Below are 23,857 nucleotides of genomic sequence, written 5' to 3'. Positions count from 1 at the left end.
GTTCTGCCCAGATCTCTATACCACTTACTTAAGCTCTACAATCCTTTCCTCTCCCTCGGAGATCCTATGTGCTCATATCGGGTGTAAAAGTTAACCTGTTCAAAAAGGCATACCCTACCGAGCCAACTTAATTGCCTGTACCCTGCAACACAACGAAACCAAAGCTCGTAATGGACATATAATAACTCTTCCTCTCTACGATTCCCTAATGTGTCTGTACACACGAACCTTATTCTACCACAACATTACTGTATTTGTTCATAGCGGAATTGGCGAACGCCTTTACGGTACTATGTAAGCCACACCGAGCCTGCAAATAGGTGGGATAAAATTGTAACAAACAAATAAATAAATAAATCAAATAGCTACCGCAGCTGACTGCCTTGTCTGAATATTACCCCTCTGTTTTTAGCCACTTTAAAAACTAGGACAGGGGGAAATTTACATGGCTTTCTTGAATTTTCAGTGTTAGCTAGTTAGCCATAACTTTAGCTGGATAAATTTTCAACTGTAGCCTCGCCAAGTGGGCTGTGTTTGCAAATTATTTTAAAATGCAGCTAGCTCTAATGTAACTGGTTGTTATCTTGCCTCTGAGTGACTCACTGAAAATTCACCCCGATGGCAATAGGGGTCAGATGTAGCATGTCAATATTCCTGGTTAGAAGGATTAAAGAGAGAAAGTTCAGCGCAATTCAGGATTCAGAGTCAGTCTCTAGATCACAGGCAGGAGGGCTGCCCTACTTACTGACCCAACATAAAAGCAAGTGAGAAACCTTAAGTAGGTCCTGAGAGGATCCTCTGCTGAGCAGGTCTTAAGCCTGAAGCAAAAGTACTGCTGCTCACTGTGTATCCTGGGGATAACAGGATGGAGAAGCTGTTTCAAAGCCGTGGACGACTGTGTTTCCCCAAACCAAACCAGGAGCTCCTTGTTTTTAGACAATTCATTTCAAGACAAAATCTGAGGACCTGGAACGTTTGCTTTTATTCAAACATTATTGAGAATATAATAGACCAAAAGGTTTTGTGTCCCTTTTACCGTTCCCCCTAGCAGCTACCAACTATCCTTTGGAAATGCAATGCAATGAGCTCATTAGTATTAAAATGAGCATTCCGAGCAATTCACAGACCAGAGCGCCTACCTTTAACGTGAAACATTTTCAGCAGCTCTGGACCTGTCCTTATGGGGAGCAGTCATTTTGTTGTTAAGAACATAAGAGCAGAAGAGTAGCCATACTGGGTAAGACCAGTGGTCCATCTAGCCCAGTATCCTGTTTTCCAAACAGTGGCCAAGCCTGGTCACAAGAACCTGGCAGAAACCCAAATAATAGCAAGATTCTGGAATCCCAAAGAGTGACAAGATTCCATGTAGAACCCAAAGAATAGCAAGATTCTGGTATCCCAAAGAGTGACAAGATTCCATGTAGAACCCAAAGAATAGCAAGATTCTGGAATCCTAAAGAGTGACAAGATTCCATGCAGAATCATCAACATTCCATACTACAAATCCCAGGGCAAGCAGTTCCTTCCCATGTCTGCCTCAATAGCAGATTGTGGACTTTACCTCCAGGAATTTGTCCAAACCTTTTTAAAACCCAGATACACTAACTGCCGTTACCACATCCTCCGGCAAAAAGTTCCAGAGCTTAACTATTCGTTGAGTGAAAAATATTTCCTTCTATTTGTTTTTAAAGTATTTCCATGTAACTTCCTCAAGTGTCCCCCTAGTCTTTGTACTTTTGGAACGAGTAAAATATCGATTTAATATTGGCATGTGTTGGGGTATCACCCTGAATTTCAACGGCTCCCCACAGTGGCCTTTCGAAGGGCTTCTAATATTGGAGAATTAATGTCCCATAATATTAACAACGAAATGATTGACTCTGGAATGGGCTCCACAGAAGAAGTGAGCACTGCACATATTGTAAGCATTTCTTTAAATATTGACCAAATTCAACATAAGTGTGCACTAACGGACCCAACAACACAGTGCCCTTCCCATGGAGCTTACAACCAAGTGAAGATGACATACAGAGAGCACAAAGGCTTTGGGAATTTTATTTATTAAGAACATGGTAAAAATCAACAAGGCTGTGATGAGCAGAAAAAGAGGGTAGATAGAATGGCGAAGGCGGTGAAGGGATAAATTTAATACGAGCACACAAGAGCCCACCGCATCCGCCAATCTGCAATAAAAGATTAAGGAAGCACTTCTGTCCCCCCCCCCCCCCCCATGGAAATAGAATGGTTAAATCCTTAGGCAAAAACATGGTGTTTGTTAAAAGATGTGCAGAGACGGCTTGTGTCCAACCATGAAATCAAAGCAGGGGTGGCCTGGGGCAGATGCAGATGGAATTAGGGCCATGTACAGTGCGGGGTGGGGGGGTCACATTTGCATAAATAAGTGGGGACAGAACACACAGTCCCTCAATGGAGAGGCTGGTCCTGAATCAAACCTTGCTTGAGTTGAGTCCTTAAAATTACACTCAGCCCAGTCTATCAAAACAAGAATAACTGTTTCCCCATATGCAGGGATTGGGAAAAGCCCTGGGATAAAAGCTGGACACATGGGCAGGCACCTTCTTTTTTCCTGTCTAAAACAAACTGCACAGCTGTCTCTTGATAGACAGCAAGGAAATGAGGTCTGAGCGGTAGCAAATTCTGCCCAGTGCCTGTATCTTTCCTGTATCACCAGTAATGAAATCCCCTATCTATCCTTAGCATCCAGGGTCAGTTGCATTGCCCTGATTAGTCTCAACAGAGTGTAAAATTTCACAGCGCGAGATATTAGCGATAAAAGAATTGCAGGCAGACAGATACACCCTTATCTCCTCAAAAGCACTCCACTGCAGCCTTCCAACAGTGCATGGCATAAACCTCAGCAGAAAAGCAATTACAGGGACTGAATCGTTCTGCCTCTTTTCTAGTCTAGATCTGCCACATTCTACAAAATGATTGCAAACTTTGTGCGCCCTTGCAAGGGTTTTTCCTGGGGTACTAAGGTCATGTTCACCGTGGTCGTAAAATGGCCGATTTTTCACTTTCTTGTACTAAAAGGCCATGCACTCGTGTTGCGAGTGTGGGGGATCAACCGCCAGGATGGAGGAACCGAGAACACTACGACTGTAACAAGAACGGTCGAAGCAGTAGTGCGAAGAAACGACACTTCCGAAAACACACGAAGTTAAACACAAGAGTTTATCCCTAAAGAACAACCTGTAGACTCGACACGGTGCCGCGTTTCAGCTGTAACCAAACCCTGCCTCAGGAGTCTGAGTCGATTGGATGTAGGATGTGCACAAGTTGGACGACCTTTGGTGATGCTATTTCAAAAGCGCAGTCGGTCAGACAGTCTACTCCTTCAAAAAAAAAAATTGGCTGTTCTTTAGGAATAAACTCTTTGATTTGATTCCATCGTGTTTTTGGAAGTGTCCTTTCTTCAAACTACAACTTTGACCATTCATGCCCTTCTGTTGCCATAAGCGGGTGGCTATTGATTACTGCATGAGCAGTTACTGACATCTCTTTTGTGGGCAGCAAAGGGTTACTCAGTAACAGTGGTGTTTCTTGGTTGGCTGCCACCCGGAGCAGATTGCTGCTGTGCCCCCCTCCCCTGGGGCGCAGCACGACTGCCCCCCCCCACGTGCAGCACCTCCCCCAGCACATCACCGCCCCCCTCCGGCGCATCACCTCCAAGCCCCCCCCCCGGGTGCATTCTTCTTACCTGCTGGGGTGCTGGGGGCAGCCGTGCGGCTGTCGGCTCCGCCGGTTCCCTGCTCCCTCTGCCCCGGAACAGGAAGTAACAGCAGAGGGAGCACCTCCCTCTGCCCCGGAACAGGAAGTAACAGCAGAGGGAGCAGGGAACCGGCAGAGCTGACAGCTTGCGGCTGCTCTCTGCACCCCTCCTGCAGCATGCACCCGGAGCGGACCGCCCCCACCGCCCCGCCCTCGATATGCCACTGCTCAGTAATCCAGTGCTAACCAGTTAGTGCGCAGTGATGCAGCAGCGTTAACTAATTCGCACAGGACCGCTTTGATTGTCTATAAATAATCTAAGGGGTCTTTTACTAAAGCTTAGCTCGAGTTATCTGCAGCAGGGCCCATAGGAATAAAATGGGCCCTTTTGCAGATAACCCCCCTCCCCCTAATAAATTAAAAAATAACAATCTCCTGGAAAGACCTTGGAGGAAATCCTGTCTTGAAGAACCAGAACACAGCGACTCTAATTTTTGTCAAAAGTAAGCTAACTTGCCAGATGTCTTGTAGTTTCTGTGTATTTATTAATATAGAAGCTAATTAACACTTGGAGGCATTTTCAAGCCTGTAGCAAATGCCCAAAACACAGCGGGGTCCTTTTACTAAGCCGCGGCAAAAAGTGGCCAGCGGTAGTGTGGGTGTGTGTTTTTGGCGTGCGCTGGGCCAGTTTTTACCTCGTCTGGGGAAAAGGGCCTGCGGTGAAACCGAAACCAGCGCTCATCTATTTAAGGCTTGATGTAGCGGTAAGGATTCACGTGCTACACGTATGGTGACCGGTTGGCGTGCACCAACTGCCGATTAATGCCGGAAATGCCGCATGAAGTAGGAAATTTTAAAAAGTTGTCCTGTCGGTATGGGAGCACGCCAAATCTGAAATTAACGCCGGGGGGGGGGGGGGCACGCTAGCCTGGCGGTAGTCTCGTTTTGGCACATGCATGCATTTAGAACCTACCATACCTTTGTAAAAGGACCCAGTAGCACAGCCAGAGTTCAATTTTTAGATGGGCCTGGAGGTGGACTGGGTGGGCACGGGCCTCGCATTTCCTCTCCACCCGCTACCTTCCTTCCCCCCTCCCCCCCCCCCCCACTGAACTGTTTCAAACCCAGGGCATTTGGCAGTGTTCTTCCAGATGCCGACAGCCCCCTGCATGTGGTCAGTTCTGGTCATTTTTACTGCCCTGAAGCGCCATTCTCCCTCCAGCACTGGCGATTCCCATAGTCAGCCTTCTGCCAGTGTGCGTTGTTGGAGCCTCTCCTCAGGCGCGTGTCCCACCTTTGCAGAAAACAGGAACTTACAGAGTAGGTGGGACACACCTGAGAAGAGGCCCCGACGTCACGTGCTGGCAGAAGGCTGGCTATGGGAATCGCCGATGCTGGAGGGAGAACGATGCTTCAGGGCAGTAAAAGTGAGCAGACCACGTGGAGAGCGGGCAGAAGAGGCAGGAAAAAGATTGGAGCCTCACTTGGGAGAGCTACACCACTGGTTGTGTTGGGGCTAGTTAGGGTGGGCGGGCCTGGAGCAAAAGTGGCTGGGCCTGGGCCCGTCCAGGCCCACCTGTGGCTACGCCCCTGAAAGGACCCCAGCGTCTCTTGATAAATGGGAGATATCTTAAGCCAGAACGCAGTATTGTATTAGTTTTGGTCAAGATTTACATCATGGGGATTATTCAAAGAAATCAGTTTTTTTGGACTTTTCTCAAATCTACATTCTCAACAGTTACTGGGCCCGATATTCAGACCATGGGAGGTAGCTAGGCCTGCCTCCTATGGTCGGTGCTGAGCCTGGATTTTCGATGTGGGCCATTTATGGTGACTTGCATTGAATATCCATTTTATCTTTGGCCGCTAAGAGCACAGGCCAGCCAAGTCGATATTCGGAGCTGGCTGGCTAAGTTCATAGTGGTGAAAGATTAGACCTGCTATTGACGCGGCCAAACTTGGCTGTAAAAGTTAGCCTGCGATGCGCAGAAAATCGGCAGATAGCTGGTTATATTTCGCGATATAACCAGTTATCTACTAAGCAGAACTAGCCGGCTATCTCCCGCTGAATATTGACGTATAGCCGGCTAAATACCATTTAACCACTCGGGTGCCATTCCTAGCCGGTTAAATGGTTTTGAATATCGGTCAGACTGTGGTTTTGGCCTTTCAGGGTGGAATTCTGATCTGGACAAATAATAAACCTTAAGACAGGAGGAGGAGCCGGGGTCAGGATGAAAACTGCAAACCTGGTTTGGATTTCTTTTCCTTCTTTGAGGAGAAAGAGGGATGGAGGCAGCAGGGAGAAGTATAGCTCCCAGAGATTAACCTGAAGATCTGTCTTGTAGACAACAAAAATTACACTGCTCCATGTTTTCAGTCCCCCCCAAAAATAGCTTCACTTTTATACATTAATGAAGTGGCTTCATGGACTTCCCTAAAGCAGAAAAACAGCCAAGTCTGTCTGCCCCGTGTCTTCACCAATTGCTGGTTCTGATATTATTTAGAAACATTTCTGGAGTTTCCAGTAGATATTCCCACCATTTCATGCTTGACCCAAACTATACCTCCCCATGAGGCAAAAAAGATTTCACAGGAGCTTCTTGGGGTGAAGAGGTTCTCGCTAGATCCCAAATGAACAACTACACTGTTCCTTCTTAGTCGGGATGTGCTCCACAGTGAGGAGCCATTTTCAGTGGAGAGATGGGATAATATCTCTAGTTGCTCAAGAATTTGGTAACTGATCAGGAGTTACAGATGCAGAGCAGTGGGAACAGCTGTCTTTTTCCATTAGAGGTGCCCTCGCAGTCCACAGTGTTACATTAAACAGAGGCAGACCATCTTGATAATATGAATGCGAAAGATTTATTGAACTGGTTTTAGTCAATAGATCCATGTCTGTGAAACAAATGAGCAAGTGAAAGGGGGAGAGAGAACAGCTGACTCTTTCATGAGGGCAGCTTGCAAAATCGCTTCTGCAGCTTTGCACAGGAGAAACGGGCTTAAATTTCCTGCAATTTCAGAAAAAGGTGGGAGGGGGGAAAAACTATTCCACAGAAAGACTATGTCCCCCCTCCCCCCAAAATGAAAAAGTGCTATGGAACTTTGACCTTGAGTGCTACTGCTAAATCAGGGTTGAGTAACCTCAGTCCTTGAGGGCTGCAAGCCAGTCAGGTTTTCAGGATTTTCCTCAATAAATATGCATGAGATTATTTGCATACAATGGAGGCAATGCATTCATATTCATTGGGGAAATCCTGAAAACCTGACTGGCTTGCAGCCCTCGAGGACTGAGGGTGCCCACCCCATGCTAAATTCAAGAATCACATGGAGGGTCCTTAAAAGTGATGCATTTTCTAAATGTTGTAGATTCTGCTTGGCAAACACCTGGCACAGAAAGCAAAACTTTGCCTACTAAAACATGTTCAAGGATCATGCTGGAATTTCTGTTCAACTTTTTTATCTGGCCCTTTATAAAATATAATTACTATCAACAGACACCCAGTGGTTATCACCAGAGGGGTCCATTCACATCCTTTGCCACTGCTATATCATCTCTACCCAACTTGACCCCATCAGCAATTTCTTGAACATTTGAACTTTGACCCTTCTTCTACCGGCCATCTAGACTAGGGGTGGGCAACTACTGGCCTCGAAGGCCACAACCCAGTTGTGGTTTCAAGATTTCCACAATGAATAGGTATGAGATCTATTTGTACACAACGAAAGCAGTAGATGTAAAATCAATCTCCTGCCTATTCATTGTGGAAATCTTGAAAACCTGAATGGGTTATGGCCCTCAAGGGCTGTGGTTGCCCACTTCTAATCTAGGCCAACAGAAACACAAACCCACCATATTCTCTCTCTCTCTCAACTTCCCTTCCACCAGCATGAATGCTGCTGGGGGTTTACACTCTCTTCTCTTGCCCTCCACTCCCTTCCATCTCTTCTTCCCCTTCCCTTCTTTGATGTCTCTTCTCACCTTGCCAGCCTGTCTGAAGGATCCAATCTGCTTACGCTAGTATACCACCAATTCTATTACGGCATCTTGGCACCAAGATTTCATGAAACACCTGGTATCGGGTTACCTAGATTGAGGTGCCAAGTTATAATTGTTGGATCATACAAAAGCTTCTGAAAGGAACAGGGGAGATGGTAAATTGTTATCATTAATAGGCAGACAGAGGTATGGGATCTTTCCCTCAGCTGTACAAGGTCAGCAGATAACTCATCCATTCTCAAGTAGCCCTTGAGGGAAACCAGGCAATTATTGTGTTTAAACCCCCCCCCCCCCCCCCCCATCTATATCCAAAATGTTAAGCAGGACACTGAGACAATCATATTGCTTTCATTTCCAGAAGTATTACAGTCAGAACAGGCACAGCAGGGGTGCACCTGACTGGCTGATTCTCACAAATCTTTCTGTGCTCTCAAATACCATAGGAAGCTGAGCAGGTAATGTGGGTGATATTTTAAAATCCACAGCTCAGCTGGTGAGATGAGTCTGTGGAAATACAGTTCAGAGAAAGTGGATGGGACGGCATGCAAACAATTTACAGGAGCAATTGGAAAGGCTGCCAATGTGGAGACCCTTCTCACTGGCATGAGAGGAGGCGGGTACAAGGGAGAAGTCCAGGACAGGAGGGAGCTCTGACAGCACCATGCAGTGTTGCCAGATGGAAAAAATTTGTCACGCCCAAAGCTAGCCCAAAACCCGCACAAAGTCAATTTGCATGTGAATGACATTAATAAATATTAATGAGGTCAGTTGCATCCAAATGACATCATTAAGCCCGCCTCCGTGGGGCTTCTACTGGCCGTGGCCGAGAGAAAACCAGCCAACCCACGGCCAGCGGTCGCGGGGGAAAAAAACCGTGGTGGGCGAAAAAACCACCGGCGGGGCTTAAAAAAGCCGCCCAAAATCCTGCAACCCGCACGCGGCGTGAAAAAGCCGCACGCAGCTGGTGGAAAGGAGCCCAATTGGGCGAGAAACCGCAGCCCTGGCAACACTGGCTGTGATGTCATATTATTACTGCAGCTATACATCCAAATCTTGGAAATGACCCCTCCCTCACAGGATCTGCAGTGCATCAGAAATGCCTAATTACCCAGTTCCTGCCTGAAGATTCAGGCAGTCCTGGGTTGCTGACCATCCCATCCTGTAGCATTATGGGACTTGCAACACTGATTTTTCAACAGACAGAATCAGGCACTACAAAACCCACACTGCTTTGGGATTTAAGTTCAAAACCAGCACTGTCCCAGAATCTCCAGCCTGGAACTGGGTAGCTTGGCATCTCTGCAAACATGTTGGCCACCTGTGGTTTTAAAGTTACACATCGCAAGGCAGGGTGGGATTTGTAGTTCAATATACACCCATTGGAATTCTATTCTATTCATTAGTCTTATATACCACTTCTACCCTTAAAAAAAGGTCTCTTAAGTGTTTTATAAATTTTAAAATAAAAGATATATTAATACAAAAGAATCTAAAGAATACGGAAAACCAAGACTGATATTGACTGGGTAAATGTAACATCAGGGTATGCTATGGAAGTAAAATTCCTTGACAAAACCAAGGACTGCTTTATGGAGCAGCTGGTACAAGAGGAGGAAAAATTCTAGACCTAGTTCTTAGTGGAGCCCATGATTTGGTGCTGTTGCCGCTTGATAACAGTGATCATAATATGATCACTACTACTACTTAAAATTTTTAAAGCGCTACTAGGGTTACGCAGCGCTGTACAATTTAACATAGAGGGACGGTCCCTGCTCAAGGAGCTTACAATCTAAGAGACAAGTGAACGGACAGTCCGATAGGGGCGGTCAAATTGGGGCAGTCTGGATTTACTGAATGGTAAGGGTTAGGTGCCGAACGCAGCATTGAAGAGGTGGGTTTTAAGCAAAGACTTGAAGACGGGCAGGGAGGGGGCTTGGCGTAAGGGTTCAGGAAGGTTGTTCCAAGCATAGGGTGAGGCGAGGCAGAATGAGCGGAGCCTGGAATTGGCGGTGGCGGAGAAGGGTACTGAGAGGAGGGATTTATCCTGTGAACGGAGGTTACGGGCGGGAACATAGGGGGAGATGAGGGAGGAGAGGTAGTGAGGGGCAGCAGACTGAGTGCATTTGTAGGTAAGAAGGAGAAGCTTGAATTGAATGCGGTATCTGATTGGAAGCCAGTGAAGTGACCTGAGGAGAGATCAGATTTGATATCAGCTCTGGAGTAAGTACATACAGAAAATCCAATATGTTAGCATTTAACTTTCAAAAAGGAGTCTATGATAAAATGAGAACAATAAAAAAACCAACTTAAAGGAGCAGCTGCAAAGGTCAAAAATTTACATCAGGCTGTTCAAAACTACCATCTTGGAAGCCCAGGCCAGTTATGTTCCATGTATTAAAAAAGGAGGAAGGAAAACCAAATGATAGTCAGCATGGTTAAAAAGTGAGGTGAAGGAAGCTATTAGAGCTAAAAGAAAATCCTTCAGAAAATGGAAGAAGGATCCGATTAAAAATAATAAGAAACAGCATAAGGAATGGCAACTCAAATGCAAAGCACTGATAAGGAAGGCAAAGAGGGACTTTGAAAAAAAAAATTTGCATTGAAGACCAAAACACATAGTAAAAATTTTTTTTAGGTATATTAAAAGCAAGAAGCTGGCAAAAGAATCAGTTGGACCGCTAGATGACCGAGGGATAAAAGGGGCACTCAGGGAAGACAAAGTCATAGTACAGAGATTAAATGAATTCTTTCCTTCGGTCTTCACTGAGGAAGATTTGGGAGAGATACTGGTGCCAGAAATGGTATTCAAAGCTGACAAGTCAGAGAAACTGAATGAAATCTCTATAAACCTGGAAGATGAAATGGCACAATTTGACAAACTGAAGAGTAGTAAATCTCCTGGACTGGATGGTATTCATCCCAGAGTACTGATAGAATTGAAAAATGAATTTGCAGAACTATTGTTAGTAATACGTAATTTATCTTTAAAATCAAGCATGGTAATGGAAGATTGGAGGGTGGGCAATGTAACACCGATTTTTAAAAAAGGTTCCAGAGGTGATTTGGGAAATTATAGACCAGTAAGCCTGAAGTCGGTGTGGTGCAAAGTGGTAGAGACTATACAGAGCATATTCAGAATCATGGATTAATGAGACAAAGCCAACATGGATTTAGTAAAGGGAAAACTTGCCTCACCAATCTATTACATTTCTTTGAAGGGGTGAACCAACATGTGGATAAAGGTGAGCCAGTCAATATTGTGTATCTGGATTTTCAAAAGGCATTTGATAAAGTACCTCATGAAAGACTCCAGAGGAAACTGGAGAGTCATGGGATAGGAGGTAGTGTTCTATTGTGGATTAAAACTGGTTAAAAGATAGAAAACAGAGAGTAGGGATAAATTGTCAGTATTCTCAATGGAGAAGGGTAGATAGTGGGGTTCCCCAGGGGTCTGTGCTGGGACTGCTGCTTTTTAACATATTTCTAAATGATCTAGAGATGGGAGTAACTAGTGAGGTAATTAAATTTGCTGATGACACAAAGTTATTCAAAGTTCTTCAATCGCAAGAGAATTGTGAAAAATTACAAGAGGACCTTTACAAGACTGGGAGACTGGGCATCTAAATGGCAGATGTTTAATGTGAGCAAGTGCAAAGTGATGCATGTGGGAAAGAGGAACCCAAATTATAGCTATGTCATGCAGGGTTCCACATTAGGAGTCAGACCAAGAAAGGGATCTAGGTGTCGTTGATGATGATACATTGAAACCTTCTGCTCAGTCTGTTGCTGCGGCTAGGAAAGCAAATAGAATGTTAGGTATTATTAGGAAAGGAATGGAAAACAAAAATGAGGATGTTATAATGCCTTTGTATTGCTCCATGGTGCGACCACACCCCGAATATTGTGTTCAATTCTGGTCACTGCATCTCAAAAAAGGTATAGTGGAATTAAGGTACAGAGAAGGGTGATGAAAATGATAAAGGGGATGGGGCGATACAAAGGCATAATAATGTACTAATTTTTGTTTTTCCATTCCTATAATACTTAGCTGCTGCAGCACACTGAGTTAGAAGGTTTCAATGTATCATCAACAATGACTCTAGATCCTTTTCCTGGTCGGTGACTCCTAACGTGGAACCTTGCATCACGTAGCTATAGTTCGGGTTCCTCTTTCCCACATGCATCACTTTGCACTTGCCATTTGGTTGCCCAGTCTCCCAGTCTTGCAAGGACGTCTTCCCATTTGGCATTTCCACCACAATGCATAGGAGATTTTTATGATGCCCAACGCAAGAAATTCACTGCTAAGTTCAAGGCAGTATAGAAGTGTTTGGGATTTACTTCAGTTTATTTCTTTTTGTTTTTTTCTGTGCGTGTGTCTGAAGAAAACAAAAGTACCAGTACACATCAGCAAGGCTGTCCTGCACACAAATATTAGCCTTGCAAAAATTTATACTTGGAGCAACACAGTCGGACATGTGCTTGTACTGTTTTCTTCGGATGTGCGCACAATGAAGGCACCCTTACTCCAGAACCTTAATAGTTTATATAGAGGGGCATTTTCGAAAGGGACATCCAAGTAGCGATTTGGACGTCCTTGCAAAACAACGAAATCTAGGGTTGGGGAAACCCGTATTTTTGAAACAAGATGGACGTCCATCTTTAGTTTTGAAAATACCGTCAGGGACGTCCAAATCCTTAAATTTTCCATCCTTAGACATGGACGTTTCAGATTTTCGGCGATTTTCGAAACCAAAAATGTCCTTGTCAAAATTGTCCTAATGCAAGCCATTTGGATGTGGGAGGAGCCAGCATTAGTAGTGCACTGGTCTCCCTGATATGCCAGGACACCAACCGGGCACCCTAGGGGGCACTACAGTGGACTTCATAAATTGTTCCCAGGAACATAGCTCCCTTACCTTGTGTGCTGAGCCCCCCAAACCCCACTACCCACAATTGTACACTACTACCATAGCCCTTACAGGTGAAGGGGGGCACCTAGATGTGGGTACAGTGGGTTTGTGGTGGGTTTTGTACGGCTCGATGTTTCCTCCACAAAGGTAAGGTGGGGGGGGGGGGGTGAGCCTGGGTCCACCTGCACCCACTAAAACTGCTCCATGGACCTGAGTATGACATCTGAGGCTGGCACAACATATTTTTAAAAATGGTTTTTGAGGGTGGAAGGGGGTTAATGACCACTGGGGAAATAAGAAGAGGTCATCCCTAATTCCCTCCGGTGGTCATCTGGTCATTTTGGGCACCTTTTTGTGCCTTATTCGTAATAAAAACACGTCCGGGTGAAAACGTCCAACTGTTTATCAGGGATGTCCTTGTTTAATTCTATTATGGGTCAAGGACATCCAAGTGTTAGGCACGTCCAAGACCCGCCTTCGCTACGCCTCCGACACGCCCCATTGAACTTTGGCCGTCCTTGCGACGGAGTGCAGTTGGAGACGTCCTAAATCAGGTTTCGATTATACTGATTGGACGTCCCTAGACGAAGAACATCCATCTTCCGATTTATGTCGAAAGATGGATGTCATTCTCTTTCAAAAATGAGCCCAATAGCTTATTAAACAGTTTTTATACCTCTCAAACTGACTAGCAGAACTGGGTGGTGTTCAGGCTAAAATAAAAGAACAGAACGGAACTCCATCCGACATGACAGGAAAGAAACTCAATCAAACTAAACGATCTAACAGCAAGAAAGTAAAAAGACCATTTTAAAACAAAAAAAAACCAACCCCAAAACAAACACTTATTCTGGACCACCGAGTGAGACTCCATGCCTAGCCACTGTTAAAAGCTTTTTGAAATGACCATGTTTTAATTTCTTTTTTTAAACTTTTTAACAGCTGATTCACAGCGATCGGAGAGAGGAAGGTTACTCCATGTAAACGGTGCCAAAAAAAAGAAGGAATGCACTGTGTGTAGTTCACTTCAAACTGCGCATTTTTGATTCCAGGAAGTACCAATAAAAAAATCATTGAGTGAACGTAACACCCTACTCGGGGGAATAGGGGATGGTAAGAGCTGATAAGTAATTCTGATATACCTTTTCTTAGGGTTTTAAATGTAAGACTCGATACCCATAGGCGCCCCGTATAAGAGGCTTGGGGAGGCCCAATCGTCGACTTCCGCTTGTGGTGCAGCCCACCCTCCCGCCCCGCGCATTCTCATCTTTTATTTCCGTGGCAGCGACGTCAATGAAGAAAAAGACTACAGGCTCGCCGCCAGCTTCTTCCTTCTCTCTGCACACAGTGTCCCGCTCTCGCGGAAACAGGAAATGCATCACCGCAGAAGGCGGGACACTGTGTGCAGAGAGAAGAGAGAAGCTGGCGGCGAGCCTGTAGTCTTTTTCTTCATTGACGTCGCTGCCACGGAGTGTATGGAGGTAAGCTCCGCCCCCTTTAGCCTCCCCAAACAGTTGGGCTACCGACCGTCTATGTCGATACCGCAACACAACAAAACCAAAGATCTGAAAGGACACACCCAACTTCCCTCGTACTCCCTAAATACCCCATCATACCTACCCTACAGGAACCTTATTCCACCACAACAACACCTTGCATTTGTTCATACCGGAAATGGCGAACGCCTCTACGGTAATATGTAAGCCACGTTGAGCCTGCAAATATGTGAGATACAAATGCAACAAATAAATAAATAAATAAATTCTCGGTGCCGCTGGTAGCCAGTGGTGTTTAATGAAAAACTAAGGGGCCCTTTTACTAAGACATGCGAAAAATGGCCTGCGCTGGTGTAGGCACGTGTTTTGGACACGCGCAGGTCTATTATTTTCAGTAAACCTGCAAAAAAGGCCTCTTTTTTTGTGGCTGAAAATGGAACGTGCAGCAAAATTAAAACCAGCCATTGACTTAGCGGTAAGGTCTGACGCATTAACTGGGTGGTAATCGTCGGCACACGTACACTGCTGATTACTTCCGGGTAAGCGCTACGTGGTAGAAAATTTCTACCGCGTGTTTTGGATGCGCTTCAAAAATGGAATTACTGCCTGGGGAATGCGGTAGCCGGGCGCTAGTTCCAATTTGACACGTGATGTACACACGTAGGCATCTTAGTAAAAGGGCCCCTGAGTAACAGGGTTTGGAGGAGTGGCCTGGCGGAGTGGAGGAGCAGCCTAGTGGTTAGAGTACCGGTCTTGCACTCCAGAGGTGGCCGGTTCAAATCCTGCTGCTGCTCCTTGTGATCTTGGGCAAGTCACTTAACCTTCCATTGCCTCAGGTACAAACTTAGATTGTGAGCCCTCCTGGGACAGAGAAATATCCAGAGTACCTGAATGTAACTCACCTTGAGCTACTACTGAAAAAGGTGTGAGCAAAATCTAAATAAATAAATAAATGTTTGAAATGGCCAACATGGCACAAAAGCCTAATTGCTATACTTTGTAATGATTGAAGTTTCTTCAGAGTGGAACGTGCAAAACCAGCATACAGAATGTTACAATAGTCTAGCCGTGGGTATGTGTCCAGCAGGCTTTCCCTGATTAGCGTTGCAAGCTCTGTGTGATTCAGATTTGCACCTCCTTTGTTTACTGCATTGCCATGGTTAATTTTGCAGTAGAAGCCACGCGCTCAGCCATCAGTGCGCGGCTCTGCCGCATGGCTTTCTGCATCAGCCTTGCAGTTGTTGTTGTCGAACCACACCCATAAGATGCTTCTGTGACTATTTATTTATTGCATTTGTATTCCACATTTTCCCACCTATTTGCAGGCTCAATGTGGCTTACAGAGTTTGTTATGACATAGTCATTCCATGATATCAGATACACTTAGTATTGTATAGAGATTAAGTAAGGGAAGGTGTTAGGCAGGATAGTATGGAAGGTGGACTTTAATAATTGGAAGGATTGGTGAGGTAGTTTTGTGAGGCTATGGGTTCTCTTTGTAGGCTTTGTTGAAGAGATGTGTCTTCAAAGATTTGTGGAAGTTGGTTATTTCGTCAATAGCTTTCAGGGCTGTTGGTAATGCATTCCACAGCTGCGTGCTCATGTAAGAGAAGGTGGTGGCGTGTATCAGCTTGTATTTTAGTCCTTTACAGCTGGGGAAGTGCAGATTGAGAAATTTGCGGGATGATCTTATGGTGTTCCTGGGAGGCAAGTCCATGAGGTTTAGCATGTAGATTGGGGCGTCTGCGTGAATGATTTTGTGTACAAACGTGCAGATCTTGAACGCAATGCGTTCGTTGAGTGGGAGCCAGTGAAGTTTCTCTCTTAGGGGTTTTGCAATTTCATATTTGGTTTTTCCAAATATGAGTCTGGCGGCAGTATTCTGGGCTGTTTGGAGTTTTTTGATCGTCTGTTCTTTGCAGCCAGCATACAGTGCGTTGCAGTAGTCCAATTGACTTATTACCATTGACTGTAGTAGGGTACGGAATATGTATCTCGGGAAGAAAGGTTTTACTCTTTTGAGTTTCCACATGGAGTGGAACATCTTTTTCGTTGTGTTCTTCACGTGAGCATCTCCTCCTGGTCTGGCTGTAAAACTCTACACAGTCTCTTAGCCAAATTGAGTGAGGGTAGATTTCAGATAGAGCAAATCGCTTTCAAAGCTGCCCTTCGCAAGGACTGATTGCAGCCCCCTCGGCGTTATTCTCAGCCCACCTCAAGGTAATGGAGGCCTCTCTGACCAATCCCGTTGACCCGATTGATGGGGTTTATTAAAATCTGGTGAGGCAGATAACAAAACGGACAGGGGAAAACATAACCTCTACCAAAATCCTCCCCAAAAGGCAGCAGCAATACCTGGTATGTAAAGGACACAAGTGGCTGGTTATGGAGAGAGAATTACTAAAGCAGCCAGGAACCTAATACTGTGCCATAAATACCCCCTTATTTGCACTAGTATTATTGATTTCCCATTGGGGAAGAAGGATCTCTGCAGATCCACTGAAGTGATGGTGTCAGAACGGGACGTATTCCTTGTATAGCAGCCTGTCAAGACAGGGATGAGAGACTCCGGGCTTTTGAGAAGTGCCCCATAAACGGTGCACTGGGAGCAAAAGGAAATGGAAACCACGAAGAAGGCAATAAATATAACCCACTGGTAGCCCATGGGTATTTGGTACATTTATTTATTTAGATTTTGCTCACACCTTTTTTCAGTAGTGGCTCAAGGTGAGTTACATTCAGGTACTCTGGATATTTCTCTGTCCCAGGAGGGCTCACAATCTAAGTTTGTACCTGAGGCAATGGAGGGTTAAAGTGACTTGCCCAAGATCACAAGGAGCAGCAGTGGGATTTGAACTGGTGCTCTAACCATTAGGCCACTCCTCCACTCTTATTCTTTGGGGTTCTACATGGAATGTTGCTATTCTTTGAGATTCTGAATGGAATCTTTATTTACTTATTTAGATTTGCTCAGACCTTTTTCAGTAGTGGCTCAAGGTGAGTTACATTCAGGTACTCTGGATACTTCTCTGTCTCAGGAGGGCTCACAATCTAAGTTTGTGCCTGAGGCAATGGAGGGTTAAGTGACTTGCCCAAGATCACAAAGAGCAGCAGTGGGATTTCTGGTGCTCTAACCACTAGGCCACTCCTCCACTCCAGTTGCTACTCTGAGATTCTGCATGGAATCTTGTCACTCTTTAGGATTCCAGAATCTTGCTATTCTTTGGGGTTCTACATGGAATGTTATTATTATTTATTTAAATTTTACTCACACCTTTTTCAGTAGTAGCTCATGGTGAGTTACATTCAGGTACTCTGGATATGTCTCTGTCCCAGGAGGGCTCACAATCTAAGTTTGTACCTGAGGCAATGGACTTGCCCAAGATCACAAGGAGTAGCAGTGGGATTTGAACTGGCCACTTCTGGATTGAAAGACCGGTGCTCTAACCACTAGGCCACTCCTCTGCTCCAGAATCTTGCTATTCTTTGGGGTTCTACACGGAATGTTGCTGCTCTTTGAGATTCTGCATGGAATCTTGTTATTCTTTAGAATTCTAGAATCTTTATTTAGATTTTGCTGACCCCTTTTTCAGTAGTAGCTCAAGGTGAGTTACATTCAGGTACTCTGGATATTTCTCTGTCCCAGGAGGGCTCACAATCTAAGTTTGTACCTGAGGCAATGGAGAGTTAAGTGACTTGCCCAAGATCACAAGGAGCAGCAGCGGGATTTGAACTGGCCACCTCTGGATTGCAAGCCCAGTGCTCTAACCACTAGGCCACTCCTCCACTCCACACATTGTGGGGGCTCCTTTTCCAAAGCTGTGGTAAAAGGGGGGCCTGCGCTGGCGTGTGTGTTTTTTGACGCATGCTGAGGCCCCCTTTTACCACAGCGGTTAAAAAGCAGAAATGGGAGGGTCATGGGCGTAACGGGACATTCCTAAAATTAACATGCGTTGTTATAGAATAAACAGGGAGGCGTGTACATTTGCATCACATTTCAGTTGGAACAAATGGTTGCGCCTGTAATGACGCCTGTTAATTTTAGGAATGTCCTGTTACGCCCATGACCCTCCCATTTCTGCACCCCCTTTTTTTGGATCACATGTAAAATTTTAGGCTCTGATCCTGAGCCTAAATTTATGCATATAAATGCTAATTAAATCTAATTAGTGCCAATAATTTCTTATTAAAAAGCCAATTATTGGAGCTAATTATCTCATTCAACTAAGAACATAAGAGTAGCCATACTGGGTCAGACCAATAGTCCATCTAGCCCAGTATCTTGTTTCCAACAGTGGCCGATTCAGGTCACAAGAACCTGGCAGAAACCTAAAATTAGTAACACCAACTCCAAGTCCAGGGCATAAAAGCTAGTCTACAAGCCATGACTAACTTTAAGCTTGGCTTATAGAATAGCATTTTTTGAGCGCCAATGTTTTTGCTGCTATATATAGAATCTAGACCTATATGTGTAAATCTGGTTTTATGCATGTAAAAAATTTACATATATAAATGAAAGAAATCAAAATGAAGGTACATCCCTAGACATAACCCCCTCTCTCTGAACTTGTCTGGGGTGAGGTGGAATGCACTGTGTCCCGTTCCCCCCCCCCCCCCCACTCCCCGGTTAGGTCAAGGAATTAATGTCCTAGGTGCTTGTGGCTGGTAGGATTATCCTACCAAACATAAAACCCCTGTGTTGCTGGTGGGGAGTGAGTTCAGGCATTTAAATACATAGAAGCTGTAGATCAGTTCTTGCGACACCTAATCCATTTCCCAGGCACAGCTGCAGCTGGCCTTATCCAAATAACAGAGCACTTAAGAGTCCTTATCAGCGTTGCTATTCTTACATGGCTGGGTTAGTGTGTTGTCTGAACATTCCAATTAATTTCACCAGGCTCCTCTGACAAGACAGATTAAGGACTGTGTTCTTCAATCCAGCCTTTGTTGTACTTTTGCTGCTGAGGTGTCAGGCTTAATGATGAATGCATAGACGCCAGCAAAAGCACCAGGCCGGGAGGCTCCAGTGGAAGGGGGAGCCTGAGAGAGAAGGGTGACTGGACTGGACCAAGTACACCATGATTTGTGTGCAACACACACCCTTCAAGAAAGACTCAAAAAAACTCTTTAGAAGATGAGGAGGGGCAAATTTTAATATTTGATGTCCTTTCATTTAGGTTATCACTGTCAAAGCACTCATATTCTATTGATGCAAAGAGCAGGAATGCGGCAAATGAAATGAACAAGGTCGCTAAAGAATGAGATCGAGCAGAGAAAAAGGCTTGAGGTAGCACCTATGTGTTACAGTTTATTTCATTTGCTATACCGCTAGGCTTACAACATAAGATCACAGTAGTTTACAATCCAATAAACACATAAAACCAAGACAGAAAAGAACTCAAGTAACAAGATAGGACAGAACCACACACACAAGAGAAAACAACAACAAGAATTAATTACTCTACATCGCCTCAAGTGAATTCCTTCAAAAAGGCGGTAAATAAATCCTGATAAATAAACAAACAAACAAACAAACAAATAAATAAATAAATCTGAACAGATCCCTAGCCCCAAGGTTCCCTCTAATCCTCTGGAAGAGCTACAGAAAATGCCAAATGAAAATAAAATGCGTTCCTTTAACAGGCGTTTAAAACGAGGCAAAGACTGAACTCCCCTCAACATTTGTGGAAGGGAATTACACAAAGAGGATGCCAGATAGAAAAGGGCCCTCCTTCTTGTAGACAAAAGACGAGTCTCCTTCACAGAAGGAAAAGCCAACAACAGTGATTCCGAAGATTGCAGAAGCCGAGGTGGGACATACTTATGTACTAGAACCGCCAACGGTGATAACATCTTCTCGTAAAAGGCCCTGTGTGAGTTAAAACCAGTAGCTTAAAACTGGTACCTGCATGTTGTGAAGGCTTGAACTGGCAGAGAGGTTCAATTCAATTCGGGTCTTATATACCGTTAATATCCCCTGTTTAGAGTTCAGTGCGGTTTACATCATCAGTGGGTCAGAGGTTGGTACAAAAATTATGAGTAGGACTTTGGGTGAATACGGTCTTGTTGGTTAGATGCTACGTTGTCTAACCTACGCTTTAACACTACAGGGTGTGAGGGAGTAATTGTTTCATATAATAGTTCATTGGGAGAGTATTCATGTAGACTTTGGGAAGAGGTAAGCGTTTAGCTGAGGTAGTTATCTCATGGCCAGAGGGAGTAAGTTCCATAATGAGATTCCTAAAACCAGGAAGAATGAGTTAAAAATCTTCTGAAATCGAATTCCCTTGCAGAACAGCGGGGATAAGATCAATTGTTCTTTCAGTTTGTTTGAGTGAACGATGCAAACAGATGAGATGTTGGTCAGTAGCTCAGAGGTAGTGCCTTGCAGAATCTGAAATACTAGGCAGGCAGCTCTAAACCTAATTCTTTCAGCTATGGGTAACCAATGCAGTTTAGTTAGATACGACAATGCTAGTGTATCTATTTAATTTGTAAAATAATCTTGCTGCTGTGTTCTCTATGATTTGTAGGGGTTTTGTTTTGATATTGTATCTTAATGCCAAAAAATAAGACATTACAGTAGTCCAGAGATGGGTGTTAGAAGCTGCTGGGAAACGAATGAAATGAGCTGGAGACAAGAAAATTGCTTAAAATGTGGCTATTTTAGAAGTTTGTTTTATAATGATTGTTGTCAATGTTTATTTTACTGGTATTGTATATTTTGGGGTTATGTCCCATTCTTTCTTGATTGTGAGTTGCGCTAGTCAGGAATGTCAGGAAGTATTTTTGTCAGGAAGTATTTTTTCACGGAGAGAGTAGTGGATGCTTGGAATGCCCTCCCGCGGGAGGTGGTGGAAATGAAAACGGTAACGGAATTCAAACATGCGTGGGATAAGCATAAAGGAATCCTGTGCAGAAGGAATGGATCCTCAGGAGCTTAGTCAAGATCGGGAGGCGGGGCTGGTGGCTGGGAGGCGGGGATAGTGCTGGGCAGACTTATACGGTCTGTGCCAGAGCTGGTGGTGGGAAGCGGGACTGGTGGTTGGGAGGCGGGGATAGTGCTGGACAGATTTGTACGGTCTGTGTCAGAGCCGGGGTTGGGAGGCAGGGCTGGGGAGGTGAGGATAGTGCTGGGCAGACTTATACGGTCTGTGCCTGTGCCAGAGCCGGTGGTGGGAGGCGGGACTGGTGGTTGGGAGGCGGGGATAGTGCGGGGCAGACTTATACGGTCTGTGCCCTGAAGAGCACAGGTACAAATCAAGGTAGGGTATACACAAAAAGCAGCAAATATGAGTTATCTTGTTGGGCAGACTGGATGGACCGTGCAGGTCTTTTTCTGCCGTCATCTACTATGTTACTATCCAGCTTATAATCGAACGAGAAAAACGCCCAAGTTCCGACCTAAATCGGGAGATGGGCGTCTTTCTCACAAAAACAAATAAAGCGGTATAATCGAAAGCCGAACTTTGGACGCTTTCAACTGCACTCTGTCGCGGATGCGGACAAAGTGGACGGGGGCGTGTCGGAGGCGTGGTGAAGGCGGAACTGGGGCGTGGTTATCACCCGAACAGAGATGGGCGCCTTTCGCCGATAATGGATGCGTTTGTAGCTAGAATTTAGGGCACTTTTCCTGGACCCTGTTTTTTCACGAATAAGGCCCCAAAAAGTGCCCTAAATGACCAGATGACCCCCAGAGGGAGTCGGGGATGACCTCCCCTGACTCCCCCAGTGGTCACTAACCCCCTCCCACCACAAAAAATGATGTTTCACAACTTTTTATTTTCACCCTCAAATGTCATACCCTCCTCCCAAGCAGCAGTATGCAGGTCCCTGGAGCAGTTGTTAGGGGGTGCAGTGGACGTCAGGCAGGTGGACCCAGGCCCATCCCCCCCCTACCTGTTACAATTGTGCTGCTTAATGCTTAGTCGTCCAACCCCCCCAAACCCACTGTACCCACATGTAGGTGCCCCCCTTCACCCCTTAGGGCTATAGTAATGGTGTAGACTTGTGGGCAGTGGGTTTTGAGGGGGATTTGGGGGGCTCAACACCCAAGGGAAGGGTGCTGTGCACCTGGGAGCTCTTTTACCTTTTTTTTGTTTTTGTAAAAGTGCCCCCTAGGGTGCCCGGTTGGTGTCCTGGCATGTGAGGGGGACCAGTGCACTATGAATCCTGGCCCCTCCCACGAACAAATGCCTTGGATGTATTCGTTTTTGAGCTGGGCGATTTCATTTTCCATTATCGCTGAAAAGCAAAAACGCCCAGCTCACACCTTGGCGAATAAAACATGGGCGTCTATTTTTTTTGGAAAATACGGTTCACTCCGCCCCTTCACGGACCCGTTCTCGGAGATTAACGCCCATGGAGATAGGCGTTTCTGTTCGATTATGCCCCTCTATGTAGTCTAATTTTGGTATGTGTAGCATACAAGCATTGATTGCGATGTAATGTAAAAGGTAGCAGAGGTGAAGGGTTAGGGATGGGCAACCTCAGTCCTCCAACAGGGCCTATACATTTTTTATAGGCAGCAAATGGGAAGAAATTCCCGTCTGAATTAGGATCCTATAGGGTAAGAGACGGCAAAGAAGGGTAATAACTTGATTAAAATAAATAGTCTTATAGAAGGGATGCATTTTTGTTTTTTCCAGTTTGTTCAGTCCACTGTTTGTTGCCCTTAATTCTATCCTCTCAGCTCAAATTTCTACTTCCAGTTGCAGCTGCCTTATCTCAGCACCATAAAGAACCTGCCCTCCCCCACCTCCTCCCAAATGACATGACACAAGCATCAGCTGAAATTTGTCATCATTTGCAATGAACTATGACCACAGACCAAATTGTTTTTTCTGACAAAAAGGAGAGAAGGCCACTAGCCTTCCAGGGTTATTAAAATCATGTACCGTGATCCAGCAGCTCAAAGGGAAACCCAGGTAATAAAAAGCAGGGGTGATAATGTTCCACAGTGTAACCTCAGGTACAGCTCCTACATCATCCCCAATTACTCGGTGGCTCCATCTAATGAACTCGGTATCTTTTCTAGACGATGTGTGTGCATGTGTATGTGTGTGAGTGTCGGTATTTATGTGTGTGTGTGTATTTGTCTGTGTGTGTAAAACGAAGCAAAAACAAAATAAACACATTTTCTCTGGCATACCTTGTCTTTTGGGTCACCAGGACATGTCTGGGAAGCCCTAGCAGAGAGTAGTCTGATGACCTGGCTGTCTGTAAGTGTTGATCAATGGTTCAGGAAAAGACTAAAAGCAGTGCCTTACAGGGGTATTAAATACAGAGACAAGAAAGAGAGATCCGACTCCGATCATTTTCATTTCAAACCTCAGGTAGAAGGTAAAATAGGAGAATCAAGGAAGGAACGTGTTATACATCGTATACAGCTGTAACGTGTGCAGGAGACACATGTTATAGCTGTTCCCCCGCAGCCTCCCTTTGTTCATGGATTGATTTCACAGCCAGCTGTGGTTCACAAGTCTGTAGAAAATCTCTCCCGTAGGAGAACATGGACAAAATAGCCCAACATGCTACCTCCCTTGATATGAAACAGCTTGCTAGACACAGAAGTCCACTAGGAAGGAGGCGGAGTAACATAGTAACATAGTAGATGACGGCAGAAAAAGACCTGCACGGTCCATCCAGTCTGCCCAAGAATTTAAACTCATATGTGCTACTTTATGTGTATACCTTACCTTGATTTGTTTCTGCCA

The sequence above is a fragment of the Microcaecilia unicolor genome, chromosome 11 (assembly GCF_901765095.1).
Source record: "Microcaecilia unicolor chromosome 11, aMicUni1.1, whole genome shotgun sequence".
In the NCBI taxonomy this organism is placed as follows: domain Eukaryota; kingdom Metazoa; phylum Chordata; class Amphibia; order Gymnophiona; family Siphonopidae; genus Microcaecilia; species Microcaecilia unicolor.
Note: the sequence above shows the minus strand (reverse complement) of the source record.